The 19089-nt window shown below is 34.0% G+C and overlaps 1 protein-coding gene across 7 annotated transcripts in view; it reads right to left on the bottom strand.

Moving 5' to 3' along the window:
* NRIP1 (nuclear receptor interacting protein 1) overlaps nt 1–19089 on the bottom strand; it is a 99035-nt gene that overhangs the window by 8373 nt on the left and 71573 nt on the right. Inside the window, exon 4 of one of the 7 annotated variants that reach the window (XM_077878829.1) lies at nt 12430–12606. The exons of 5 other annotated variants lie outside the window; for them this stretch is intronic. The gene's annotated coding sequence lies outside the window, so the exon portion shown is untranslated. Of the gene's footprint in view, nt 1–12429; nt 12634–19089 lie in introns of all 7 variants that reach the window. One more of the 7 variants, XM_077878830.1, reaches the window with a different exon arrangement.

Here is a 19089-nt window from a genome sequence, read left to right on the forward strand (position 1 = left end):
TCATAAATACTGAAGTATAATCACAGGCTTCATTTTTATCATGACCTATTGGAAACAGAAGAGAGTGATTCTCTAGATGCTCATCAAGTCTATCAGAGGCTTAATGTATCCATTTTTAAATCTTCACTCATTTGCTGTATGTAGAACTTTTAATGTGTGGTCCATTCCTAACAGAAGCAGAAGACAGGTTACAGGTGAACCCGTAACTCTGTTTCTAAGGTGTTCCTCACAGAAAATACTCCTTTTCCCCACCCATGCTATTTCTTTTTGTGTGACTTCGCTATTATAAGTATAAATAAATTCAAATATTATACATGATTTGAAAAAGTTTTGTAAGGTTTTAAAATAAAAATCATTAATTTAGAAAAATGTGTCAAGGTACTTGTACCAATTTCTTAGTTCAGAAAATGTGGTTTCTGGGACACTTGGGTGGCTCAGTAGGTTAAGTGCCTGTCTTTGGCTCAGGTCAGGATCCCAGCGTCCTGGGATCGAGCCCTGCATTGGGCTCCCTGCTCAGCGGGGAGCGTGCTTCTCCATCTCCCTTGCTTGTGCTCTCTTGCTTTCTGTCAAATAAATAAATAAAATCTTAAAAAAAAATGTAGTTACTATAATATGTGTAAATGTAACTGTGTACACAATAGGTAATCACATCATCCTGTAGAAAAGTGGGCAGGAAATAAATTTAGGATAGATTTGAAGGGAAGATGAATAATTGCTTTCAGAAAATTCTAAGTCAATGTGGTTATTTTTCATTAATTTTTTTTTAAATTGTATAAACATCACCATTACGAAACTGGGAGGAAGACCTTCTGATAGAAACCTATTTTTTAATAAGATGAATCTGTAAATCAAAGAGTATTTCCTGAGATGCTGCTTCCAGAAGCACTCAGTTGTAATACCTTCCATCGTTCTAGCAAAAAATGAAATGCTGAAGAAAGAAGGAATTCTGAGACTATCTAAAGCCTGAATTTACTCAGATCCTACTATTAAAACTCTTCAGGGAACTAAGTGAGCCGAATTTCTTCAGATAACTTCCTTTTCTTTCCTTTAAATAACTGAAGCAGGAGAAATCATTAACAATCCTTCCTACCTTTCCCAAATCATGCCTTTTCATATTTCTATAATAAAGAACAGAATTTAATTGAGAAATTTCTTAGAAAAGAAACAAAAGGAGGCAAGGTGCTTGGATACAGTACAGCTCACTAAGACTATAGATATTAGGGTATGATGTAAAATATTACTGCCACCTAATAAATAGACTTCTTAAAGTTAAAATCATTTAAAGTTAGTTTTAGCCTGATTCATTTTCTTTTAGCAAAAAGACAACCACATTATTTTTGAATCACCAACTTATAGTTTGTTTGCTTTTTAAATTTTATATATGTATTACTTAGGAATGTTGCCAGATGTTTAACACTACTTGAGTATATTTGGTTAAAAATATCTAAATGTCAACACACTATTAAGAATCAGACTTCTTGAGAGATTGGCAAGCAATATATTTTAAAACTGGAGTATTTTACAAAATACTGTGATGCAATGGCTTATCAGTGTACCTACTTGCATGTCCATAACTTCAAGAATGATTTTATTAGAGCCCGTGTCTATTTAAAGATACTCAATGGTCTCTTCATAAATATAATAAGGAAGAGACTTTGCTTATATGACATATACTGCTAAGTGATTTCATTGCAAAGGTAACAGAATCATCCACAACATTTGGTTTATGGGCCCGGGGGTGTGTGTGTAAAAGACAACAAAAGAGAGTAAAAGTAAGGAGGAGGCAGGAAAAAAAATTATAAATGAACAAATGTAGGCCTCATAAGTTTTGTAACTCTCATGAGATTTTACAAGAAAAAATTTATTTAAGAAACTAAAATAGGTTATATTAATATCCTATCTTTAAACTTTACGTTGGCAGATATGACAGGCAAACCCAAGAAAGATTTTTTTAATGAACACTAAAAATACATGTATATGAAGGAGAAAAAATAAAACCTACCCAGTGATAAAAGCTGATTGAACAATGTTTGTTTCAACTTACTTGTCATTTTTATAAGGTGGTTCCATAAAATTTTTAGAAAAACTGACTTTGACAAAAAGCTTAGTGTAACCTTTAATCATATATGGAGGGGTGACTTAATCTCAATTTTAGATTTACCATCCTAAATCAAAATCAGCTCTTTGTAATTTTAATGGATTCGTTTAACCCTCAATATACCAAGAAAAATACCATCACCATTACCGTCTGGGTCCAACAAACATTTTATTAATATTTAAGTCAATTTATGAATAATTAACAGAGTAAGAAGGAAGAGATACTATGAAACAACATCAGAATTTTAAATAAAAATGTACACACACTAAATCCATTAACCTCCTGGTTTTGAAAGACAACATATCCATAATGGGCAACTGACAGCTCATCAACTGTCATGCATGAACCTGGAAACATTTTCTAAGTACCAATTCCAGATTGGTAAATCTAAGAGGTAAGCTTTATCACCACTTCTGGGTCTTCTCTTTGTACTTGTATAATTCAAAATGTGTTACTTTGGAAATCTTCAACAGCTCATAATTATGCTGAAGAGAGGATAGAAATCTTCCTTGTTCCATAATTGCCAAATATATTTATCTTTTAGTTTTAGTTTTACTAAAACCAATTACAATGATCAACACAATGGATTATCTCATTTTCAAGTCATCTATTTTCTTCCAGTCTCTTTTATTACACCCCAGTTTTCAATATTTGCCCACTTATGAAGCATTTCAAATAAATCTGGATGTGTCAACGTCATAAAAGAAAGAATACTGTTATTATTCCTTTGAGCTAAACAGGACCATTGAGGTTCTTGTCACAAAATAGTGATGAAACAAACCCTTCTTACTGATCAATTGACTATATAAAATACTGTATTTCCTTTTTATCTTTAGAAATATATTGTTAATGAGAACAATATGAGGTGATGGATGCATTAACTAACTTTATTATGATAATCATTTTGCTATGTATATGCATATCAAATAATCACACCGGACACCTTAAACTTTCACAATGTTATTACACGTCAATTATACCTCAATAAGCCTGGGAAAAAAACGAACTATATTGTTGAACTATATTGTTCACTCATTGATGCCTGAGTTTGAAAAATCCATTTAGGATGTTGTCATCTGAAGACAACAGTCAACGATGTTGCTTATACAGTCAATGTCACCATCATCATTCATGCCTAGAGTACTACCATCATTCTCTTTGCAGTCATCCTCTGATTCATCTAATTGAAGCATCTTCCTATGCCAACTTTCTTTTCTTTGATGCTATAGATGGAAAATGAAAAATACTGAGTTCTCCATTGTGTTTACTAAAAACTTAGAATAGGAAGACTACAAAGACGATTGTCTCTAGACTTTTTAAACATTCATGAAAATGTTATAGAATAATGGGCTATGCAATAAGAAAACTGAAGGTGATATAATGATGACTTATTTCACTATTGCATCATCCTTCTAGGCACTTCCATTTTTCTCTTGACTTATTATTTTAGTCCTTACTTGGCATATTTGGAAAAAAAAATGAATTAATTCTCAAGATCAGAAAATAGCAAAATACTTAAAGACATAGGAAAATTAAGATCACTAAGGTTCCATAATGTATCATTGATTTACAAAAGGTTCCAACAGACACATATAGTAATGGCAAAATAACTGTTTTTTTCTATTAAAAACACATTTATTAAAACTTTAAAAAATAAAAGTCATGTAATATAATCATTCCTAATAGTTAGAAAAAAAAAGTTTCAAAAACTAACACCAGGGCCAAAGAACCCTACTTGACAGCATATCCAGGGTTAATGCATTTCATGACAATTTAATAAAGTTCATGTACAACTACTAATGTTAAAATTATAAACTGAATCTTTTATTAATTTAAAATTGTTTATAAGCATGAAAATCTTTTGAATTTTATAAAATTGACATTTTATTGCTCTAGCTAGCAGACTGTAAAAAATTATTATTGTTAAATTTAAAAAAATAGTAAAATCAAACTAAATCATTAAAGAATTCTTGACCATATGCATAGATTTGGAGAAAGATCCAAGTTTCAACACAGGCTAGTTTAAATATCTAGTAAAATGTATGAATTCAGAGTGTATTTTTTTTTTAAGTTGCATGTTCTTTTTTTAAGTATCTGAAAAATATGTAATTATTTTGAACTTTTTTTCGAATGTTAATCAATAAGATAGTTGTAAATAATTTGCACGTTAACAGTTCCCAAATGAGTGTTAATATTGATTCTTTGAAGTAGTTAAACTATTTTCATTGCAATGCACTTTGCACTTTCTATTTGGAAATGGCTTATTAAGCAAAGGGAAAATCTGAATTTTTAAACACTTTTAAAAATGGTAAAATAAAATTTTACTTGGATAAATGAAGGATAAATCTAATAGAATTCTTATATATGGGACTACTTTTGTTTGACAATAAATAAATAATGAATTGGTTTTCCTCCAGCTTTTTTTTTTTTTTTTTAAGATTTTTATTTATTTGACAGAGAGAGAGCAAAAGAGAGAGAGCATCAGCATGGGGAGGGGCAGAGGGAGAAGCAGACTCTCTGCTGAGCTCCATCCCAGGATCCTGGGATCATAACTGAGCCAAAGGCAGCTGCTTAACCAACTGAGCCACCTAGGTGCCCCAGCATCCAGCTGTTTTTAAGGAAAAGATTCAGTATCTTACTTCCAAACAAATTCTCCACTGAAACACATTTAAGTGATTAAACATCTACGAAGTCACTTGTATGGTATTTAAATTATATCTAGTGAATACCTCATGACTTCCAATTGTTTCCATGAAATCTCTTCCACTTGCTTATCCATTATTAAGTAATACCTGTTTGAGTATTGAATTTAAAGGTATTTCTCCAATGCCACTTTAATGAGCATTTTAATTTTTGGCTCTGGTTCTTCAAAATGCAAAAGTAACTAAATTGTAACATTCAAGAATAACTCCCATTGGACAATATTACTTAATTTCCACCTTCGATTATTTTAGGGATGCTTTTTACAAAAAAAAAAAAAAAAAAAAAGACTAAAAAAAATATAAAGATGTTCCCTTAAGGATTAAAAGAAAAATATCTAAGTACTAGGAAGATTCCAAAGTCCTAAATATTGAACCTTTTATTAAAGCAATACAAATTGAGGTAAATAATTTAGAATACTCTTGGTGTTCTCTAGGGTGAGACTGTGAAAGAAAGTTTTAAAAGGTGAAAAGGAAACAAAAATCCATGAAAAATTTATCAAGAGGACATGACACCAAACATTCTATACAAATGTGTGAGATTAAGCTTTTCAAACCAAGGGCCAACGACTCAACACTAAATTTCACAAAACAAGAAATAAAATGTAACATTTCAGATCAAGGGTTTTGGGACTTCATTAAAAAGTAAAGACAATAGCAAACCCTCTATTATAAATTAAAATTTATTTTTTACCCAAGTCAACAAAAACTATAAATAAAAAGGGAGACATTACCATCACTGATGCCCCAGAAATGAAAAGGATTGTACAGGTTACCACAAACAATTATACTCCAACAAACAGACAATCTATAAGAAATGGAAAAATTTCTAGAAACATACCACTAACCAAGGCTGAATCAGGGAAGAAAAAAAAAGGAAATCGAAAATCTGAATAGACCAATTACTAGTAAAAAGATTGAATTAGTACTCAAAGATCTCCCAACAAAAAAAAAGCCCAGGCCCAGATGGCCTCACTGGTGAATTTCATTTAATTCTGAAGAATCAACACCAATCCTTTTCAAGCTCTTCAAAAAATCAAACAGGAGTGAGCACTCCCAAAATCATTTTATGAGGCCAGCATTATCTGGACACCAAAACCAGAAAAAGGACACTACTAGAAAACAAAATAAAGCAAAAGCAACACCCCCCCCCAAAACTATAGGTCACTATCCTTCATGAATATAGATGCAAAAATTCTCAATAAAATACTAGTAAACCAAATTTAGCAGCATATTAAAAGAAACATTTACCATGATCAAGTGGGACTAATCCCTGAGATGCACAAATGATTCAACACCAGCAAATCAATCAATGTGATACATCACATTAATGGAATAAAAAAAAAAAAGAATGATGGTATCTCACTAGATGCAGAAAAAGCATTTGACAAAATTCAGTATCTTTTTGTGATAAAAACTCTTAACAAATTAGGCATAAAAGAAATATCTCAACATAATAAAGGCCTTACATGACAAACCCACAGCTAATGTCCCATTCAGTGACGAAAAGTTGAAAGTTTCTGCTCTTAAATCAGAAACAAGACAATGGTGTCCAATCTTGCCACTCCTATTTTTTTTTTTCGCCACTCCTATTAGACATGGTACTAGAAGTCCTAACAATCAGGCAAGAAAAAGAAATAAAGGTATCAGAATTAGAAAGGAAGTAAAAATTGTCCCTATTTGCAGTTGAAATGGTTTTATATAGAGAAAATCCTAAAGACTCAACCAACCAAAAAACTGTTAGATGTAATCAATAAATTAAGTAAGGTCACAAGATGCAAAATGAACATACAAATATCAGTAGCATTTCTATATACTTAGCGACAGATTTTCTGAAAAAGAAATTGATCCTATTTACAATAGGATCAAAAACAAAATACTTAGAAATAAATGTAAGCAAGTGACTCATCTCCACTCTGAAAACTACAAGACACTGATGAAAGAAAAGGAAGAAGACAAATAAATGAAAAAGTATCCTGTATTCATGCACTGGAACAATTAATACTGTTAAACTGTCAATTCTACCAAAAGCCATCTATAGATTGAATGCAATCCCTGTCAAGATTCCAATAGCATTTTTTTCTTTTACAGAAGTATAAAAACCACTCTTAAAATGTATATGGGACCACAAAAGACACCGAATAGCACCCCCTTCCCAAATCCTAGGAAAAAAAAGATTAAAGCAGGAGGTATCACTTTCTGATTTCAAGCTATACTATAAAGCTATAGTCATCAAAATAGCACATATTTGCATAAAAAGAAATAGACCAATGGAACAGAATCAAGAGCCCAGAAATAAACCCAAGCACACACAGTCCACTAATATTTGACAAAAGATTCAAGAATACTGAATGGAGAAAAGCCAGCCTTTTCAATTACTGGTGTTGATACAATCGGATATTCATATGTGAAAGAATAAAACTGGACCCACGTCTTCTACCATTCACAAAAATTAACTCAAAATGGATTAAAGACTTAAAAAATGTATGACCTGAAATCATGAAATTCCTAGAAGAAAACAGGAATAAAGCTCCTTGACATGGGTCTTGGTAACAATTTTTGGGATATGACACCTAGCAACAGAAGCACAAGCAATGAAATAAAAAATAAACAAGTTGACTAATAAAACTAAAAAGCTTCCACACAGCAAAAGAAATCATCATCAGAGTGGAAAGACAACCTATGGAATGGGAAAAGATATTTGCAAGCCACATATATGATAAGTATTAATATCCTAAAAATATAAAGAACTCATATAACTTAATAGCAAAAAACCCCAAGTAACCCATTTTAAAAAAGGGCAAAGAACCTGAAGAGACATTTCTCCAAAGAAGATACATGAAAAGCTAACAGGTACATGAAAATATGTTCACCATCACTAGGCATTAGGGAGATGCAAATTAAAAAAACAATGAGATATCACCTTATGCTTGTCAGAATGACCACCATCAAAAGATAAGAGATAACAAATGCTGATATGAATGTGAAGAAAAAAAGCCCTTGTACACTCTTGGTGTGACTGTAAACTGGTACAGCCACTATGGAAAACAGTATGGAAGATCCTCAAAAAATGAAAAATAAACTTACCATATGATCTGGTGATTCTACTTCTGGGAATATGTCCAAAGCAAACAAAGATACTAACTTGAAAATATATCTGCGCTCCCCATGTTCACAGCAGCATTATTAACAACAGCCAAGACATGGAAATAACCTAAGTGTCTATGGATGGATGGATGGATAAAGAAGCTATACACACACAGGAATATTATTCAGCCATAAAAAGAGGTGGAAATCCTACCATTTGTGACAACATGGATGGCCACTGAAACATTATGCTAAGTGAAATAGTAAGTCAGAGAAAGGCAAATATGTTATGATCTCGCTTATACATTGAAACTAAGGAAAAACAAAAACTCAAAGAGATCAGACTTATGGTTACTAGAGGCAGAGAGCTGTGGAAGGGCAAACTGGAAGGAGGTAATTAAAAGGTACAAACTTCCAGTTATAAGATACATAAGTCCCAGGGATGTAACATGCAGCTAACACTGCTGTGTGATACATAGGAAAGTCGTTAAGAGAGTAAATCCTAAGAGTTTTTATCATGAGAATAATTGAATAATTTTTTTTCTTCTTTTTAAAAAATTGCATTTATATGAGAAGATGGAAGTTAGCTAAATCTATTGTGGTAATCATTTCGCAATATATGTTTTGTCAAGCCACTATGCTGTACACCATCAACCTGTAGTGATGTATGTCAATTGTTCCTCAAACTGGAAAAACAAAAGAATCCTAAGTATTTGTAAACTTTTGAAAAACTGAGTTATTTTGTCTGAAAAACTGTAAGTATCAATTGTTATTCTCTTAATTATTGCAACTACTGTTTTATTCCACTTTAAAATGGTCTTATCTATAAATGGATGTGGCTTTATTAAAATAAAATCTAACAGACCACCACGACATAATAGAAGCGTAATAAATCAGTGACAGAAATGGGAAAAACAAAAGTTTTTGAAAAAAAATTAAGGAAAAAATAGAAGGAACATGCAATTGCTGCCATTTCAAGCAGGGAATAACGAGGGCATGGTAAAAGAGGAAGCCTGAAATTTCATTTATTGGAACATATTTCTAATTTATTTTAAAAAAGGAATAAATACTCATTGATGTCCTTTGATATAATTTGAATTTCAAGACAGTCACTTTCTTTGTAGTATTATCTCTATCAAAAGATGGATGTGTGATTGTACAATTTGACAGGTGCCAAGAAAATAAATTTATCTAAAAACATTTTGCTCAAATAGTTGAGGGCCTCAACATTAAATTGGAACAAAAGAGCTATTTGCCCTCTCCCAGGGGTTTTCATTTTAGATGAAAATAGTCTTCAAAGACTGGTAAGAGAAGCCACTGACACTGTAGTGAGTAAAACAGCTGCCCAGATTGCCCTCCATTGCCACTTGAGGGACTTACATATTTTTGCCCAAGGCCAAATTTGCTCCTAACTTCCAGGTCCATCAGCTTTAACTTGCTGTCAGCTGCTTCCATAGGAGTAAAAGAGTGTCACTCACATTCCCTATTAAGAGAGAGTCACTAGGACACACTAGTGCTTGACTGACTCAAATGTTCAATAGAAGGACATATGTATCTGAGGACCTCTTCAACTCTAAAATGCTTTGATTCTAAAATGCTATGATTCCAAGTAATTTATCAAATTGTAGTTGATAAAAATGACAAGCATTTTATTTATTTATTTATTTATTTATTTATTTATTTATTTATTTATTTTAATGGCAAGCATTTTAATCAGAAAGATGACAATGCTATCAGAAAGTTGTGTCCTGATCAATATGTGTTGTAGTCTTTCTAGAGAAGTCTGAGGGAAGGAAATGATTTTGAAACAGCCATATGCCCTACCCATCCAATCTCCCCAGATTATTTATCTTCACTGCTTTCTTTTCTTTTCTTTTCTTTTCTTTTCATTTATTTATGATAGTCACACACACACGGAGGGAGAGAGAGAGAGAGAGAGAGAGAGAGAGGCAGAGACACAGAGGGAGAAGCAGGCTCCATGCACCGGGAGCCTGATGTGGGACTCGATCCCGGGACTCCAGGATCGCGCCCTGGGCCAAAAGCAGGCGCCAAACTGCTGCGCCACCCAGGGATCCCTCCCTCTTCACTGCTTTCTTTAAGGGGATAGGGTATCACAGAATTTCAAATAAATGTTTACCTAAAAGTTAAATACGAGTTTATATTCAAACTAGAGCTTTTGCTTATCTCACAATAACTACATACTAAATAAAATGCAATAGTAAAGATTTAGGATCCTTGATAACATAGAGAAATGCATATGAGAAAGAGGACAATTATTTGTCCTGACAACAGAAACAAATATTCCCTATACTTGATATAGCAAAATAAGGAACAGCTTCTTTGTTCTGAAGGCTTATGTATGCTCAGAAGGCTTATGTGAATCAGATTCAATGAAATCCATTCTCCATTTTACTTTGCCTCTACAGTTTATTAAAAAAAATAATTTTAAATAGAAATAAGATGAAAAAATTGGAGAAAGAAAAAAGAAAGAAAAAAAGAAAGAAAGAAAAAACTAGAGAAAGTGCTTAATTGCCAAATAATTTCTATTCCAAAAATGTAATGCTTTCCTGGATGCTGTGGTGCATTATCTTGAAAAGACAGAAAACTGTTAGCTAAAATGAATTCTAACTACAACTTTTAAAAATCTAGAAGAGAATCATTATATGATAAAGAATATATATGATGTTTATTTAATATTAATATTAATGTCTGTTCACTGCCTCCTACTGTTCTTGAAGAAACAACAGTTTCTCTGAAGAAACACAAAACACTCATTAAATAAATTTTTTGGTAGCACATATGTGTGGGAAAAAGGGTTTAAATATAAAATAAACAGAAGGTACAGGTTCTCTTAACCCTTTTCAATAACTCTTTGAAGTACTTGGTGCTTTCTATCGGTTTTCAAAAGCAGAATATTTTCCAATCTCTATCAAGATATAAAGTATAGGGGATCCCTGGGTGGCGCAGCGGTTTGGCGCCTGCCTTTGGCCCAGGGCGCGATCCTGGAGACCCGGGATCGAGTCCCACGTCGGGCTCCCGGTGCATGGAGCCTGCTTCTCCCTCTGCCTGTGTCTCTGCCTCTCTCTCTCTCTCTCTCTGTATGTGACTATCATAAATAAATAAAAATTAAAAAAAAAAAAGATATAAAGTATAATGGAAAATGGTGCTTTCTTCTCCTGGGATTGTTTACAGTGTGTGTGTGTGTGTGTGTGTGTGTGTGTGTGTGTGTACACAACAGGGCATCCTTTGAGATTGGAGCATAAATCCTATTAAACTCAACTATGGTCTCCCCATCCCTAAAATAGATTTGACATACAGATACAAGCACAAGGTCAAGGTCACAGATCAGTAAGAAAGATTACCAACAGAACTGATGTAACAGCTGGCATTTGATCAAAGCTCCTGGGGTTTTTAGTACACTTACCAGATACTCTGCATTTACTCACAGGGTACACTCTGTTTTAAAAATGTTCCCCATCTTTGAAGATAAGATCTTCATGCACTTTTTGTTATGAAGCATATTCTTCTAAAAATGTTGCATTGATCACAGAATGTGAGAAACTTGTGTATGTGTATTTCAGAATTACAAGTTTTTATGTGTGTATATGTATGTGTATGCTTGCATGTTAATTTTTTGCTATTACTGATCTTTGCCATGACAACCTGAAATTAATTTAAATTGCAGGTCCCTGAATCATTCTATGCTCCCCCATACCTCTGTATCAGCTGAAGTGGAAATTAACTGTATATTCCTTGATATCTTGGGACACTTCTTCCCAAATATACAGATTTAACTGCTAGAAATTGGTTCAACCAGGAAAATTTTAGAATGTATCCACTCTTCCATGATAACTTCCAAATTATAAGAAGAAAGTTTTGTTACTGACAACAGCAATAAAAGTGATTCTTAATGGAATATATTATTGAACAGTGCAATTATCTAACAAAACCATGCCTTTTGTTTTAGCTGTTCAAACAAGATATTGAATTGATCTTAAATTACATTTATGAACCAAAAGTTATGGGATGAATGTTCTTACTAAAAGTGTTCTGATTTAAAAAATTACCATTTTTAAGGATACATAATGCTGTTGGGGTAAATTACAATATATTATAGCTTTCCTTGTTAAATCAAGTATCACCTACTATAGCTTTATATAATTCGCAAATTAGGATATATGCACATGTAAATGTGCTCAATGATCAAATTTTCATTTTGCAAAATTATTTTTGGTAATTAAATAGGTTTAAATAAAAATACCAGAATTGTACTATACTAGAAACACTGGGGTTTCTCCAAAAAGAAAAAAAAAATATGTATCAAATTAAATACCACAAAAAAATGGAACTTCCTTTACCAGGCAGAAAAAGACTAGGTATTGTAAAATTACTAGTAATGGATACTAATTTGTATATAAAAATTTGATCACAGAAATCCATCAACATTTATTTTCTTTTAAAACAAATAGAGTTCCTTACATACTATTAAAGTCTATTTAGAGGAATCATTTATCAATTAATCAGTTAATCATTCAATCAACTAACATTCTTCATTACGCGCTGCCTGGGTGAAAGTGCTGCTTTGTTCTGAGTGATCCAGGAACTCTGACTCGATTTTCCTGAAATGGTAAACATCACAGTATCCTTCTTGCCTGTATTGGCCCAGAATACAAAGCTTTCCAGATTGAAGGTTTTAGTAAGCTCGAGGCAGAGAAATGTCACCTGGGCAGACAGACATAATGACGATATCTGTAAAGAGGAGACATCAATAACCTGACAGGGTCCCACCCCAGGGGATTAATAAACAAAAAACAAGAGTATGTACAATGTACCTGGAGAATTTTGGTCTTTAAATATTAAAGGGTAATATTAAAATGTGTTCTTCAATTGGGAAGATGAAGCTACTGGCATACCATCCATCAGTAGGCTATTTATTTAAATGGTTTCATTTTTATTGAAGAAATTGCCACCCATACTTTTCCCTGACCTGCCTTTTGCACGGCTGTGCACATAAGAAAATGTTTGCAGTAATAATCTCAGGGACTCCAGGCAGTAGCTGCCAACCTGAACCACAGCTTTGCTGCTACCCAGGTCTCTGGTCTGTTGGGTCTGTGCAGCAGGGACAGCTGCATCTGGCCCCTGCCTCGGCACCTGACACTCAGACACCGATATGGACCAAGTTGGGGGACAGGGTAGTGAAGAGACTTTATAAGAGGCTCTTCAGAGCTGGAGAAGGAATGAGAAGGGCTCAGTAAGTAATAGAAGTCACAGCTTTTCTGACTTTACTTACTGGACCAGGGACGCCTGGGTGGCTCAGCAGTTAAGCGTCTCCCTTTAGCCCAGGGTATGATCCTAGAGTCCTGGGATTGGGTCCCACATCGGGCTCCCTGCATGGAGCCTGCTTCTCTCTCTGCCTATGCCTCTACCTCTCTGTGTGTGTGTCTCTCATGAATGAATGAATGAACGAATGAATGAATAAATAAATAAAATCTTAAAAAAAATACTCACTGGACCAAAAACATTTCAGAACAACTTTTGCTTTAGCATTGAAGATCCTTAAAAACAACCACTCCTATCTACCATCAACATTACTTCATAAAATTGAGACATTTTTACATTAAAAAATTATATACTCTAGCTTTAAAATCTCAATCTATCATGTATATCATTTTTTGATAGAATGATGATATGTGGAAAGGCACATACATGTCCACTAGTTTGATTACTTCTATGCTTAGTAGTTTAACTCTAACATCAATCAATGACTGAAATCCTTACATCAATTTTTCCTGTTTATATTTTGCTTTATTGTTTTTGTCCTTATCGTGCTTTCAAATGTAGTGTTTATATAAAATGAATAATTTGTTTTATATTTAAATTGTCATTACACATGAAGAGGACATAACAGTGGGAGCAAAGAACCTTCTGCTCCGTGCCCTTCCCTTCCCCCATTTACCCACACAGTCCCTACATCATCATCATTTGATGAAATATACCAGATATAAAAATGCATCATATAATGCATTTTTAAATAATACAATAAGCCCCATTTGCCTACAATCAGGCTAAAGGAATAAGACATCTCTTTTATTCTGTAAACCTCAGCTGAGGACCCACCCACCCCCACCCCCCTTCCCTGGACAGCTTTCCCTGAACTCCACAGGGTGAGGATAGTTTTTCATTTCTAGGACTTCACAGCACTCAGTAGATCTTTCAATCATCTCCTTACAAAATTGTATTTTGGTTTATGTCTGGTCCTCAACTAGAGGTAAACAACTTTTAGGCAAGGATTACATCTTTGTCATCCCTATGTCCCAGCCCCTGGCAGAGGGAACATTCCCAGTAGAACATGCAACAAGTCAACCTCCTAGAGCCTGAGTCTGTAAAATGAGGGGTAGACTGTCATAATTCTAAGGTACTTTAAGATTTAAGATGATATGATAATGATATCTATAATGGTTGGTTTTGAGTTCAAGATATCATTTCCCCCTCCACTGTGAATATAATCACAAGATTAAAGAGTAATAAAGTATTTTATTCTATGCAGAAAGTTCTATGTTTGGAAGACCGTGTGACTAGTACCTGTTAGAAAAATACAATGTTTAAACATTTTAGAAATATATATCTATTTTTGGAAGATTTTAGTTTTCATAAGATCTGTATTTTCAACATGTTTTTCTTTAAAAAACAAAACAAAACGATCATAGTCATTGAATTTCCTTTAATTAGTGTCTCCCCAGTCAAGTTATAATATGCCAACAGACTATATCTAGAATGGGCAAATGTTTCAGAATACTGGTATCATAAAGCTTTCTTTTTTAATCATTTTTCCCCTCTCAAACTATACACTCTCTAGAAAACTGAATAAAACCTAGTTAACATTAAAGTATTACTCTGTTAAATTTTCATATGATAGAGATGTGTTAAGAAATGAAGTTAATACATTGAAAGATTTATTTCCAAAAACCGAACGAATCAAACTCATCCTAAAAAAACAGTTGTGATAACATGGGGAAAGAAAGGCTTTATGAATTAACCTTATATCAAGCACAACTGAGAAACTGTTTCTCTATGTCCACTATAAAAATCAATCACTGAAGTAGAAAATCATCAGGTAGTAAAGAACTTGAACACTTTAAATTATGTGATAAAGATTAAATCTAATTGGTCAAAGCTATTCTTAGGATAATCTTTTTCATTTGAAACTGAAGAGCTTTATGTGTGAGCTTTCATTATTGTATCTGGCTAAATAAAAACAATATTCTACCAAAGTGATTCAATTAGAGTATGTAAAAGTAATCAAATTATTTCTTGAAGACTTAAACCTGAAAAACCAAAAACCAATTCAATAAAAACAATTATACAAGCAGGTCTTGAATACTGATGCAAGAAGAGTCAACATGTCACTGCTGTCTTTTCTACTTTTCACCCTATCTGCACGGCGCTGTTAGTAGTGATATAAAATCAGGACATTCACTCCTCTGAACCATGCTGAAAGGGTAAACTTTAGGTCTCTTTTTGCTTCGTGGCATGCTATTACACCTAAATGTTTCTCAGGTGTGAGGAGGCTAAGAAGTCATGTAGGTCTAAAAGTATCTCAGTTTGATGCAGAATGGATAAGATTTTTGAAAAGCCAAATTTTCTAAAATGTACAATAAACCACTGTTTAATATATATTAAAAACAAAACATATCTGATTGTATCCCAAAAGCTTTTTACTATTTGTCTTAAAGATACTCAACTTTCTAATCAAATTTCCTTGTCATTCATTCTATAAATACATTTTTTTTTTCCTGGCACTTTACTCACTTGGATTAATGGCTTCCTTTTAAAGCTAAAATGACAAACACCATAGTCTGCATAATACTGGGAAAAGAAATTCATAGAACTTGTATAAAATTGGTAGAGGAGCTAATTTTTAGAAAGATAAACTGTTTTTCCCATAACAACTCTACCACCAACTATCGTTTTCCTAACAGTATGTCTTGCAAATTGATTCTACAAACACAACAGGATTAGAATTTAAAGGTTAAGGGAGAAGTGAAAGGTGACCTGCCTAACCAATCACTCCATAGAATGCTTAAACTCCTTTATAACCTCTTTGCTAACTCTGGTTGTCTAGTTTTTTTCTGAAAACCTCTAGTGACCATGGACTGTGTCTTCCAAGGTGGTATCTTTTGGAATCAGCTCTGGGTTTAATTTCTAGCTCTTCCACTTACCAAATGGTTCTTACCAATTAGTTGGTAAACTGATCTTGAGCAAGTTAACTACTCTTCAAAGTTTTATTTATAAATGTGCAAAAACCTATGTCACAGAGCCTCTGTGAGGGGGTAAATGTGCCAATGTCCATATAGTGCTCAGCACAGTGCCCGGGCACAATGCAGGCACTCAGTCTAGGTTATCTATTATTTAGGAACTTGTTCCACATTTGAACAAGTGCAATGGTATAAACATTCTTTCCCTGCACTGGGCCTTAATCTGTCTCCTCTTAGTCTTATGGCTGGTCTTTTAGAGGCCTCAGACAACAAGGCTAATCCTTGAATTATCCTTCAAACATGAGAAAAGAGCTGCCATATTCCACTGACTAAATCTATCACCTTGTTAAGGTCTAGATAAGATAGTTAAATTCCACTGTTGACAGGAGTCTAACAAAGGACAAACAAAAGAAGATAAATGTTCTGGGGCTCTAGTCTGTGGTGGTTGCTACAAAGATGCAATTCTTTTTCTTTTTTTTTAAGATTTTATTTATTTATTTGCAAGAGAGAGACAGAGTGAGAGAGAAAGCATGAGTGGTAGGGCGGGGCAGAGGGAGAGGGAGAAGCACACTCCCTGATGAGCAGGGAGCCCAATGTGGGACTCGATCCCAGGACCTCCAGGATCATGACCTAAGCTCTAAACAGACACTTAACTGACTGAGCCATGCAGGCACCCCAAAGATGCAATTCTTTACAAACTCCTGGCTGGCCAAAGCAATGTATAAAAGGCTCCTGGGGGATGCCTTAAACAGGCCTTTAAGTAGCTCATCCAAACCTAAGTAGGGTTTTCTGTTCTAGTCCTTTCTATTAGTACGTAAAACTGCCACAGAGTACAGCAAAAGTGAATTTGGAAACATTTGGTAAGGCAAATACTTTGTTATAGAACTCTGAAAACTTTGGGTTACTTTTTCTACTCCAAAATCTAGTCTCTACTGTCCTAAGTCTCCTGTTTTTATTAGAAAGTCCACAAAGCACAGTGGTTCAGAGAACAGTCTGTGGATTCCTGACTCTTTAATTCATTAGTAGGTGACTCTGGTCATCACCTATCCTTCCTGGGGCTCAGTTTCTTTAGCTGGAAGACAGGAATCATATTACCTACCTCATAAAGCTGCTGTCGGGTTCCCAACGTTCATAAAGCTGTTGTCTTAAATGAAATATGTACGTAAAACACTTAATATAACATCTGCTATCTTCTAAGCACCTGATAAATGTTAACTATTCTATCAGTCATGGCCATAGCACCAGACTTTTGCAAAAAAATTAAAATAAATAAAAAATAATATATTTTTTTCTCTTCATTTGCCAGTCACCACACATAAAGCTCCATGAGAATTTGAATTTCTTTTGTAATCCTGTGCCTGATAGATTAGAGCCACTCAAAATGATCTGTTGAATGCTTTAACATAATCCCTGTATATCCTGGAAAACTAAAAAACAAAACAAAAAAACCCCAAAACTTTTGATCTGTAAAATAATTTAATAACCTAGCTAATTAATTCTTTAATTTTGTAATATTTTGTAAGACATGTTTCCATAAACCAGAGTAATTTTAGGTACAAAGGATACCTATTATTTCTTTCTTCCCTAGACCTTTTTCTTAAAGAATCTGTTCCCAGTCCATTAAGCCACAAGGAAATGTGGGAATGTTGGGAACCTAACTAAACTGGATCAATACATTTCTTCTTGTGGGATCAGAAATTCAATGAAATGGAAAAACCTTCATTTTAGGTTGCCTTAATGAGGCTACATCACACAGATGACAATGCTGAGGAGTCAGTATGCTGAAAGAAAGGAATGAAGTATGCATATACAGAAAAGCAAAGATGAGGAAAGCAAAAGGAAGAAAGAAAAGACAGTCAGGAGTGGCTGAATGGTTTTCCAGTTTCAAGGAGGTACAATGCACTCTTATCACTGAGTTCCTAACCTACTTCATGTCTCGAAAAAATCCACCATACATGAGCTTTGTGGAGTGAGCCTCTGTCCTGTGCAATCACAGCATCCTTATAATAATACTATACAAGACAAACTGTACCTTTTTTATTGATAGTCTTAAAGGCTTCTGCAAATATCAACACTCTCCCTTACTTTTCCTACAGTGTCTCCACCTCATACATGGTCTAAAAGCAACAAGTACCTCCGGTTTTCAAATGGGGAAATCTAATGACACGAAGAGGTAAATAAGTTGTCCAAGGTCATACTTAGAGTTTGTAGGGGCAGAGCTGATAACAGAATTTCAAATTTCTTATTCCCAGGAGCTTGAACTAACCAATAAACCAGCTGCCTCCCTTGACGGAACTAAAGTATGCCAATTATCCAAACTGTGTAGGAAACATTGACCAAAACAGGGGTTAATTGGACATTGGTTGTTTTAATTCCATAATCAGCTCTTTCCCTGAGCTACCCTGGGAGTGAATAACATATCTTTTGCAGGAATGGGAAGGAGGCCAGCACAGGCCATCTGGCTGAACATGTCCTTTCGTCAACTTATCCTGCAGCTGTGTGAAACTTACTGATGTTGAAGAACTTTACAGTTTAATTTGTTTTATCATTTTCCCTCTATTAAATTTGAAAGTAGATAAATCTTTATTTTCATATTAGCCAAACAGTTTAACTGACTCTGAGGTTATTGAATCTACATGAACTTATATATGCTGTGGGTATGCATGCACATGTGTGGGCAAAGGGGACTGAAACTGCCTGACATTAAGAATGACTTCTCATATTCAGAATGAGAGCAATTCATTTAAAAAATGGCCACTAGAAAAGAAATAAGGACTCACTGTTCTTTTTACATGAAAAGTAAGACAGAATATTGATCTTTCTCTCAATCAGGAAAAAAGGGAACCATGAAAGAGCACAGGTAGCCTATTTCCCTGTCCATGTTCCTGAGTTCTATTTTGTAATTTTGTTAGGATGACAACAAATCTGGACTACTAAACTCAAGAGCAGT

Source organism: Canis aureus, chromosome 30, assembly GCF_053574225.1.
Source record: "Canis aureus isolate CA01 chromosome 30, VMU_Caureus_v.1.0, whole genome shotgun sequence".
Classification (NCBI taxonomy): domain Eukaryota; kingdom Metazoa; phylum Chordata; class Mammalia; order Carnivora; family Canidae; genus Canis; species Canis aureus.